At 40.0% G+C, this 11,862-nt stretch overlaps 1 protein-coding gene across 2 annotated transcripts in view; it reads right to left on the bottom strand.

The window, feature by feature from the left end:
* Nucleotides 1-11,862, bottom strand: part of SEMA6A (semaphorin 6A) — a 206,729-nt gene that overhangs the window by 3,641 nt on the left and 191,226 nt on the right. The gene's annotated exons all lie outside the window — the stretch shown is intronic.

The following is an 11,862-nucleotide window of genomic DNA, read 5'->3' as shown; positions in this document are numbered from 1 at the left end:
TTATTTTCTGGAAAGAATAAAGGCAGTTTTCAAATAAAACACATGTTCTTAATGTCCGACACATTCCTCCTTGTGAATAAACTTCAAATACTGTACATTCAGTTCTGTATTTCTATACTTTGCATGTATGTAATACATTCAAACATAAGTAGTCATCATAATTTTATGTATGTTATTTCATATCTCAGAATGCTATGTTTTAATACCCTCCTGGCTGAAGTTATTGACCATCAGACTGTGCGCATGTACATATACTATAGGATCAAGACAAGAATTTTAAAACCTTTACAATACATTTACTTTGCAATTTGTTCACATTTTGGAAATATTATGGGAGGAATTTATCAAACCCTGTACTCCAAAATTATGTCTTCAAAAAGTTGCAAATAGGGGCTTTGCAGGTTTTTGGGGTCATGTACAAAAATGTTGCTACCTTTTGAGCCCTGCGCCTTCCAGTACCAATTCTAGATGTGGAGTGAAAAGTTGGTTGGGATTTCACAGTAGGTCACTTTTGTGTCACATTTATGAAGGGCAACTTTTTTGGAGGAAAAAAAACTCCACATGAAAATGAAGCCTTTGGTGTAATGAGGACATCACCATTGCTCTTGTTGCACCCAAACTCCACTACTTTCTGTGGTGTTGCTGTAACGCTTGGGCCAGGCAGTGGCAAAGCAACCTGAAAGGGGCTGGTCAGAGAAAGGAGTGGAGCTGTGGAGTTTGGGTGCAATGAAAGCAATGGTGACACCCGAATTGCACCAAAAAGATTTTTAATTAAGAGAGGTCTCTGATGACAGATTCCCATTAAGAATTAAAAAGCTAAATGTTGTGAATAGAGTCCACAAATGGCCTTAAATTAAAAATGTTATACTTATTATTTTCCATCCACGTTCTCTGTGCACTACTGGTCCAGTCCTCCTGCTTCTACTTTTTTATAAGCTGAAGTGGGAACATGCCTGTCTACAGCATATGACTGCTGCAGCCAATAACTGCCCTCATCAGTCTACCACTAAGGACAGTGATTGGCTGCAGCAGTCACATTCCTTAGGCTCCATTCACATGTCCGCAATTTCGTTCTGCATTTTGCGGAACGGAATTGCGGACCCATTCATTCCTATGGGGCAGCACGATTGCGGATCCGCACTTCTGGGTCCGCACTTCTGTTCCGCAAAAAAATAGAACACGTCCTATTCTTGTCCGCAAATGCGGATAAGAACAGGCATATTCTATTAGTGCCGGCGATGCGTGGTCCGCAAAATGCGGAACATACATTGTCTCTTTCCGTGTTTTGCGGATCTGCGGCTCCTTGTATCCGCAAAACACGTTGCAGACGTGTGAATAGAGCTTTACACTGAATGTAACAGAGACAGTGAAGTTCAGGTGTATGGCATATCACCACTGCAGCCTATCACTGTGGTCACAGTGGTGGACTGCAGAGGACAGTGATTTGCTGTATACTGGCAGGCAGCAGAAAGAGGACAGGACTGGAAGCTCACAGAATGGTGCTAGAAAAGAAGGTAAGTATATATATATATATATATTTATTATTTTATTTTAGACAATTCAGGGGCTTGTCTGAGATTTTTAATTATCTCAGACAACCCCTTTAGTTTCTGGTGATTCCTTTAGTGTAGTTATACAGAATGTGGTTGCAAATCACTAGGCTACAGAAAAATGTAACATAAATTACATTTTTAATTACAAAGTATCTCACAGTGAAAGAAAAGCTTAACTGCATGGTCAATTTATGTTTGCTACACCATACGCGCATGCATATATAGAGATATATACTTTATTGTAATAAATAATGACCTCCTACACACTTTAACATTCATTGGTGCAATATTCTTTAATATATTCTATGAACACTATGGGGGCAAGTCATCATGAGGGGAATATTTTAAGTCAGTTTCACTTGAGTCTGCGCTGGAGTACTTTGAACCCAATGTATTAAATGTCACACTTTGTTAAATTTAGTGTATCTTTAAACCTAACACTTTGTCCAGAAAAGTTCATCCAGGTTTTTAGACCACCCCCACCGGAGTGAGTTTGTGAGAAAAAAAAATCGAAAAAAGTCGCAGTGATAAATCTGGGGTGAAAGAAAATAACATAGCTAATGGAGTCCACATTTCTACCTGGTTTTAAAACTGAAACAAATGGTGTAGAAATGCAAAAAAAATTTTTTTTTTTTGCATAAGTAACTATATATATCCAGGAACCTGACCAGGAAAGGGAGGAGCAAAGGTGCACAGAGCGGCTTGCACCCACCCTTAGCACAGTGGTTAGCACTGGAGCCTTGCAGCAAGTTTGAATCTACCAAAGGACAACAGCTGCTTGGAATTTGTATTTTCTCCCTGTGCTTGCATGGGTTTCCTCCCACACTCCCAAGACATACTGATAGGGAACTTAGATTGTGAGTTCCATTGGGGATGGCAAGTGATGGCAATGGCTGTAAAGTGCTGCGGAATATGTCAGCGCTATATAAGTGAGCAAAATAAACAAAACTTATGGATTAAAAGCAACAGATCGCTAATTGAAAGGTATCATTACATTCAACTGTGCTAGCCCTTCAATGGTTTGTGTCTGGTTTAACTGTGAATTTGATGGTGACAAATTCCCTTTAAGAAGTTTGTGCTTTAATACACAACACAGGATCGGATGAAATGCTCTTCAGATATGATACTGAGCTGAAACAGAGCATTTCTGTACTAGGGCTAGAATAGGATCAGACGATCTATAGAAATCTTTTGTCGAATTGGATAAGCTTGAGAGAAAAATATAATATTGATTTTTGGCAACTCTTACAATAAAAAATTGAATTTTTATTATGAGGGGAGAAAGTCTTGCTGCTTTTTCTTAAGCAAAACATAACCAAACATAAAACTAGATTATTTTGTTATCATTTGCTTTGACAAGGACACAGTCAAGTGTTGATTTGTTACCAGCAAGAATCATCTCTTTTATGAAGGAACATATGTATCATGTTCTGAGCAGAATTAAGGTTACAGGTGTTATCTCTCTGCTATTATCTCGCTATTCATTGCAGTTCTATAAACATTCTTTCACTGGAAGTTTTGGAAACAGTGTGAATCATAGAAAAGAAAAATACAAGCACATACTTTAATCAATTGCAAAGCTCCAAGTGAAGAAAACACGACCAGACTGATAATAGAAGTCTGGCCAAAACACAATCTCCCTTAGCTATTCCGAGTTGAGAAAATCAAGATAGGTTCTTGGCAATGACAAAAAATGTAGGAATAGGGCAGATAACGGTTATGATACAATTCCACGGCCCGAGCCGAACCGGGTGATAAAAAAACGTAAGTACCAATGTTTATCTATTCTGGAGATGTCTTTTTTTTTCTTCTTAAAAATGACCCGTACATTCAGATATTCGATATCAGAAAATGTTGATAGTTCTCTGTGAACCTATTTTCGATTATGCTCAAGGGCAATGGCTTTCTATGCAGATGGTAATAAACATTTTAGTTGTAACTGTTTTATTAAATAGCATAAAGTGCCAAGCAAACTTTTTTTTTTCACAGCTGTTGAACTTCTAACTGCAATATGAATGGGGAATCAAAACTCCCAGCTAATTAAATTAACCGTTCTGTTAAATAAAGCAAAACTTTGTCATGAAATACTAAACAGATGTGTCGCTGATTTGTTCTGCAGCCCCAGAGTATGACTATGTTGCTTTCAGGCCAAGGAGATGATGTGGATGATTTGACATTACATTGATTTTTATGTTTTCCTATTTCTCTGCTATTACCCTTCTGGATATGTTGATGGCCTACTCAGAGAAAGGGGTATAAATAAACAAGGGCCTGCTTGAACAAAAGTCATGACCTGGATAGTGATAACATGTAATGGAATGCAGATGTGCTCCCCTCTTGTGCTTACCGTTGCCTTCAGATTATCACTTTTTCTGAGCAACGTCAGAAGAAGCTAGTACTTATTAATAGAAAACATAGCGCCTGCTTCAGTAGGCTGTGAAAGAGTCATCCTTGATATCTGACGTTGAATGAATTGTATCTGCTTTTAGATGCATCGTAAGTGCCAAAACAGGTAGAAAACTTGTGATGCACGTACTTTGGTGTCATGCCACTATGGCATTTTTACACTAACTTTACTCATTTGCTTGCATTAATTTTCAGAATGCATTAAAAATATATATTGTATCACTATGTATCCTTTCTTGTTTCTTGTTGAAGTATAAAGAGAAAATAAAATACGTGGCGTAAGTAGAATAAGTCTTATAAAAAGAGTCTGCCTTCTGACAGCTAAATAAAGTGGAGTAAAGATGAGCACACATTTGTGAAGTTTAGGATTTTCAGAAGATTTCAAGCAGCACCTCAGGCCATTCTTGTGCTTGCCAAAACAGATTACATTGATGCAAGTATAAGGTCACTTAAGATAAGTTAATGTTCGCGGTTCTGCGAAAATGGTCTACTAGCAGAGTCAACATACTTAGCTTTTCCATTCTTTTCTCACAAGGCTGTAGAGTGAAACTGACTGTTTTTAACCAGAGATATAAGCATTTGTAGGCATTGGAGTATTTCAATAGACTGCTCCTCATTTCAACTGTCTTCCATGAAGGAAATTAATGCCTAGCAATGTCTTCAACTAAGTAAATAACGCCTATTCATCAGAGCATATATATGCATGATCATACTGTGTGCATATAAATATCCTACAATTTGTCTTCAAAGCTCTGATCTTCAGGATTGCCAATACAGAGAAGAACACCTATATAAAGATCTAAGTCTATTTCTATTGACTGCTGCCTCTGTACAACATAGCATATTGTACACACTGGGTAGAGGCATCAGTAGTGTTGTAGGGTGTCTTCACAAAATTTGCCAAATTGATCAAAATACCACACTTGGTATGATGAATTTGGTGCAATTCTTCCTCATGTTTCCACATATTTCCACATTTACACCCTGTATCTTAGACACTTTCATTGTGTCCTCTGTTGAATGAAGGCCCATGGAGCAACCAAGTGTCGGGAAAGAAGTGTTCCTTCCCAACAGTCGGCTGCTTGCTGAGTGAAGGAGACGCTGCATTTACATGGTGGTGATTGGCAGTACCTGGATGAACGACAGGATTACCTGATGAGCAAACGTTTTGCCAGATTATTGGGAACAAGCTTCCACAGTAACGGTCATTCCCGATAATCTGGACGATTATTGGTTTGTCTATATCCTGCAGTCATAGTACATGAGGGTGGCCATATGCATTACACCTAGGTTGACTAAACCCACTCATATTTGTGGGACTGGTTGTCTATCTAACGAGTATGAAGTGCTTTGACGACATTCAGCATATGTCAACCAAAGAATCGATTGAGCATGTAGATTTTTAATATGCCCACTCTTTTGTTCTCAAAGGAGATGAGCTGTTTTCATTGGTTTCTGGCAACTGTGGTCGGCAGCTATGAATATTGTATGGCTGACTTATGATTTTTTTTTTTTTTTTACTTTCGACTACATGTTCTACTGAGCACTCGAGCACAATGGAAGTCAATGGGAGAACCCCAGACACCCCCTGCTCTGAAGAGGGGAGGGTGTCAAGACTATAGTTCGGCTTAGGAGTCCCTGCTCTGACTCCATAAATAGCTTTGTCAATATATGGAGTCAGTGCTTGGGGACACCCAGTGTATTCAAATCTAATTTAGCCTCTATTTCTAAAAAGTTTCTGCTGGGATTAAAACTCACAACCTTTTCTATTAGAGGCATGGCACTAAACCACTCAGCTATAATAGCTGCATAGCCGGTTACTTAAAAAATAAAAAATAAATATGAGACTTCTACTATACTGTACTTCTACTGAGACCATAATATATTTACACATATTATATATTTAGAATATGTAATATATGTAAATATATGTAAATATATTATGGCTAAAACATCAGTAGTAGTTTCCCACATATTATGCATTTATATATCAGAAGTATGAATATATATATATATATATATATATATATTCATATATATATATATATATATATTTTTTTTTAAGTGACTGGCTATGTAGTTATATAGTGCAGTGGTTAAAGTTCTGGGCTATGATGCAGAAGCTGAGAGTTAAAATCCTGTCACAAACCTTTTCAGAAATAGAGGCTAAACTTAATTTAAATATATATATATATATATATATATATATATATATATATATACATATATAAGTTTTTAGCCATAATATATTTACACATATTATTATGTATTTAGAATATATAATATATTATAATATACGTAAATATATTATGGCTAAAACGTCAGTAGTAGTTTCCCACATATTATGCATTCATATATATGATTTTATATATATATATATATATATATATATATATATATATATATTATTTTTTTTCTAGTAATTACACATTTAGTTTGTGCCATACATTTTTTATAATAACAAAAAATATAAAATATATAAATTTAAGTTAACCTCTATTTCCAAAAAGGTTTGCAATGGGATTTGAACTCACAGCCCCTGAATCATAGCCCAGAACTTTAACCACTACACTATATAGCTGCATAGCCAGTCCCTTAAAAAAATAAAAATAAAAAATATATGAGACTTCTACTGTCTAGGTCTCAGTGGAAGTACAGTACAGTAGAAGTCTCATATATATATATATATATATATATATATATATTTTTTTTTAAGTAACTGTCTATGCAGCTATTATAGCTGAGTGGTTAAGTGCCTTGTCTCTAATGCAAAAGGTTGCGAGTGCGAATCCCGGCAGAAACTTTTCTGAAATACAGGCTAAATACACTGGGGTGTTCCCAAGCACTGACTCCATGTATGGACATAGCTATATATGGAGTTAGAGCAGGGACTCCTAAGCTGCGGACTCACACTGGGGGATTACCTCACTGTACAGTGATCTTCTGCATAGAAATAGATGCTAAATTGGATTTAAATGCACTGACTTGAGCATCATGCTTGAGCACATGTGGTGTTCAGCCGAACTCCGCAATGTGCCGAACATAGTGATGCTCGAGCCGAACTAGTGTTCAGCCGAGCATGCTCGCTCAACACTAATGACAGGTCCCCTTTAACTGCTTGAAGAATAAGTCGGATGAGGAAAAGATGTCTCACCAAGCTGAACAATAAAATAGTTAGAGGATGAGGCTATTGAAAGTATAGAGAGATTTCAAGAAAATCTATGCATATGTTTAATGGACCATTAGAGAAGCAAATTACTGAGAACGCAAAAACACAAATGCAATCGCACTCTGCAACCAGCACTCTTCCCTGCCTCTATGCTGGATGTTGAATGAGGCATTAATGTACATTTTGGCCAAAGCGTAATAAGCCACTCACCACGTCAAGGTCGCCTCCATGAGTGGTCCCTAACACTAGTTCCTGGCTGTCATGGCCCATAACAGGTAGGAACTAGTGTTAGGGACCACTCCTGGAGGCGACCTTGACGTGGTGAGTGGCTTATTACGCTTTGGCCAAAATGTACACCGATTTCTTTGTATCAGTGAAATAATTAGTGCAAACAATTCCACAATTTAACCAATTCAACCTGAGAACGTCATTAAGACTTAATCAGGAAGAAGTTATTGGACACAGTGAAACCATACTGTAAAAATAACGACCTGCTGGAAGCAGAAACGTAGTACATCATACTGATAGTGTTGTCAGTTAGTGACACTTCTGTTTTATAGAAAGTAATGTGTAAATGATGGACCCTGGATGGCAACATCACTATGGACATAACAAAAGCTCTTCTTCTGACAATATATATATTTAGATTTCCCTCCCGCACTGAACACCTGTATTGTTTCTGGGTACAGATGGTATGGTATCCTAGACTACACCCATCAACTAGTAGGTCACTCCTTAGATTGCCTTGAAAAAGTATTTTTACTCTTTGAACTTTTCCACATTTTGTCATATTACACCCACAAATTTAAATGCATTTTATTGGGATTTTATGTGATAAACCAACACAAAGTTGCAAGTATGTGTGAAAAGAAAATACATTGATACATGGGTTTTAAAAATATTTAATAAATAAAAATCTGGAAATTGTGGTGTGCAATTGTATTCAGCAATCCTTTGTCAAGATTTTGTAAGACCACCTTTTGCTGCAATTATGGCTTCAAGTCTTTTGAAGTATTTCTCTACCAGATTTGTACATCTAGAGGCTGAAGTTTCTGCCCATTCTTCTTTGCAAAATAGCTCAAGCTTAGTCAGATTGGTTGGAGATCATCTGTGAACAGGAATTTTCAAGTCTTGTCCACAGATTCTCAATGGAATTTAGGTCTGGACTTTGACTGGGCCAATCTTAACACACAAATATGCTTTTATCTAAATGATTCCATTGTAGCTCCAGCTGTATTTTTAGGGTTGCTGTCCTGCTGAAAGGTGCAAGGGTCAGGAGCGATGCATGCGACGCGGGTGCTGGAGAGTGGGGTAAGTATAATCTATATGAGGGGGGCAGTATGGTTGCAAAGCTAAAACGTAAAGGAATTGACGGAAGGGCACCACCAGGAGTGGAGCGAGCGGCTTTATTTGACTCAATACAGGAAACCTCACCCGGCCCGGACATGGAAAGGATTGACAGATTGATAGCTCTTTCTCGATTCTGTGGGTGGTGGTACATGGACGTTCTTAGTTGGTGGTGCGATTTGTCTGGTTAATTCCGATAGCGAACGAGTCTCCTCCATGATAACTAGTTACGCAACCCCCGGCAGTGAGGATTGTGTTGACCAGACTCTTGGATCGTGAGACTAGACTTGTAGGTGAGGGCCTGCTGGTGAGCTGACCCTCTAAAAAATTATATGCGAGGGCCTTCAGGTATGCTGACCCTGTAAAATATTGTAGGTGAGGGCATGCTGGTGAGCTGACCCTCTAAAAAATTATATGCGAGGGCCTTCAGGTGAGCTGACCCTGTAAAAGATTGTAGGTGAGGGCATGCTGGTGAGCTGACCCTCTAAAAAATTATATGCGAGGGCCTGCTGGTGAGCTGACCCTGTAAAACATTATAGGTGAGGGCCTGCTCGTGAGGTGACTCTCTAAAAACTTATATGCAAGAGCCTGTAGCTGAGCTGACCGTGTAAAACATTATATGCGAAGGACATACACTCACCTAAAGAATTATTAGGAACACCTGTTCTATTTCTCATTAATGTGATTATCTAGTCAACCAATCACATGGCAGTTGCTTCAATGCATGTAGGGTTGTGGTCCTGGTCAAGACAATCTCGTGAACTCCAAACTGAATGTCAGAATGGGAAAGAAAGGTGGGTTACAACAGCAGAAGACGCCACCGGGTACCACTCATCTCCACTACAAATAGGAAAAAGAGGCTACAATTTGCACAAGCTCACCAAATTTGGACTGTTGAAGACTGGAAAAATGTTGCCTGGTCTGATGAGTCTCGATTTATGTTGAGACATTCAAATGGTAGAGTCCGAATTTGGCGTAAACAGAATGAGAACATGTATCCATCATGCCTTGTTACGACTGTGCAGGCTGGTGGTGGTGGTGTAATGGTGTGGCGGGTGGTTTTCTGGGCACACTTTAGGCCCCTTAGTGCCAATTAACCATTGTTTAAATGCCACGGGCTACCTGAGCATTGTTTCTGACCATGTCCATCCCTTCATGACCACCATGTACCCATCCTCTGATGGCTACTTCCAGCAGGATAATGCACCAAGTCACAAAGCTCAAATCATTTCAAATTGGTTTCTTGAACATGACAATGAGTTCACTGTACTAAAATGGCCCCTACAGTCACCAGATCTCAACCCAATAGAGCATCTTTGGGATGTGGTGGAAAGGGAGCTTTGTGCCCTGGATGTGCATCCCTCAAATCTCCATCAACTGCAAGATGCTATCCTATCAATATGGGCCAACATTTCTAAAGAATGCTATCAGCACCTTGTTGAATCAATGCCACGTAGAATTAAGGCAGTTCTGAAGGCAAAAGGGGTTCAACACCGTATTAGTATGGTGTTCCTAATAATTCTTTAGGTAAGTGTATATGCGAGGGCATTATATGCGACAAATATGCATGTTGATATGATGGAAGAGGAAAGTAGAATGAAAAAAGGAAGATTCAACCATATACCCTTGTTTGTGGTGGAAGGGTTGCATGTATTCAGTACATTATGAACAACACATTCAAAGTGCCATTATGTTCATCAGCTTTCCTCTAGTGGAGTCGAGAAGTCATGGTGAATCCAGGCCTTGTTTATTTTTATAAAGTCGAACTGTCAGTTGACAGGCCGATATGCTTATCTGTTATAATGCCACCAGCACCACTAAATACCCACTCAGACAAAACCCTGGCGGCAGTGCAGGCCAGCACCTCCAAGGCGTATTGCGCCAGTTCGTGTCACGTCTCCAGCTTGGACACTCAGTAGTTTTAAGGCAAAGAGGGATAATTGAGGATGCTGACACGGTCTGCTATGTACTCCTTCACCATCTTCCAAAATTTTTCCCTCCTTGTGATACTAGGCCGTGCATAAGGGTGAGGGTGCTGGCGGGGTGTAATGAAACTGTACCAGGCTTTGGATAGTGTTGCCGTGTCTCTGTTGAAACTGCTGTGTCTTCCCCTTGTCTCCCCTCCTCGGTTGGAGCAATTTTTCAACAAGGATCTACTGGTATTGCACTGTTTTGCTCGTCCTCTCCACCAGAGGAATAAGAGATGAGAAGTTCTCTTTGTAGCGGGGGTTTGAGAAGGGTGAACAACCAGTAATCCGTGTTGTCTAAAATGCGTATAAAGCGCGGGTCATGGGAAAGTAAGCTTAACATAAGGTCAGCCATGTGTGCCAAAGTACCAACAGGCAAGACTTCACTATCACCATCAGGAGGATCACTCTCAATCTCCTCATCTTCTTATTTCTCTTCTGCCCACGCTGAACAGATGGAATTAAACTTCCATAGGTACTACCCTCTGTAGCGGAGGCAACCGTCTCCTGCTCCTCCTCCTCTTCATCGTACAATTCGCTCTGAGAAGACGAACTGAGGGTGGTCTGGCTATCACCCTGTGTAATGTCTTCCCCCATTTCCACCTCTTCCACATTAAAAATGTCGTCCTTAATTGCGAGCAGCGAGCGTTTGAGTTGACACAGAAGTGGGATGGGGACTCTGATAATAGCGTTATCGCCGCTCACCATCTATATTGATTCCTCAAAGTTTCTTAAAACTTCACAGAGGTCAGATATCTATGCCCACTCCTCACTTGTGAATAGCGGAAGCTGACTGGAAAGGCAACGACCATGTTGCAGCTGGTATTCCACTACTGCCCTCTGCTGCTCACAAAGCCTGGCCAACATGTCGAGATGCAGCGTGTCCTCACATCGCTCAACAGCTGGTGAACTGGCAATTTCAAGTGCTGCTGCAGCCTTGACAGACTGGCTGAAGCTGTCAATGACTTGCGGAAATGTGCTCAGGCAAATTGGGGTAGGTTTTGAGAAACCGCTGAACCACTAAGTTTAAGATGGGCTAGGCATGGGATGTGTGTGAGCTTGCCGAGCTTCAAAGCTGACACCAAGATATGGCCATTATCAGACACAACCATGCATGTTTCAAGGTTGAGTGGCGAGAACCACAGCTTAGTCTGGTCTTTAATACCCTGCCACAGCTCTGCGGTTGTGTGCTGTTTGTTCCCTAAGCATATCAGCTTCAGCACGGGCTGTTGCCGCTTCCCCACTGCAGTGCTACACTGCTTCCAGATACCGACTGATGACTGACTGGTGCTGCACGCAGATAATTCGGAGGTGGAAGTGGAGGAGGAGAAGTGGAGGTCAGAGCCACTAACGCAGGTGCAGGCGGAAACCCTGACCGACGTAGGGCCCGCAATCCTTGGCGTCAGTAGCACCTGTGCCA

Source organism: Bufo gargarizans, chromosome 1 (genome assembly GCF_014858855.1).
Source record: "Bufo gargarizans isolate SCDJY-AF-19 chromosome 1, ASM1485885v1, whole genome shotgun sequence".
Taxonomy (NCBI): domain Eukaryota; kingdom Metazoa; phylum Chordata; class Amphibia; order Anura; family Bufonidae; genus Bufo; species Bufo gargarizans.
This window is presented reverse-complemented; position numbering and strand designations above follow the sequence as displayed.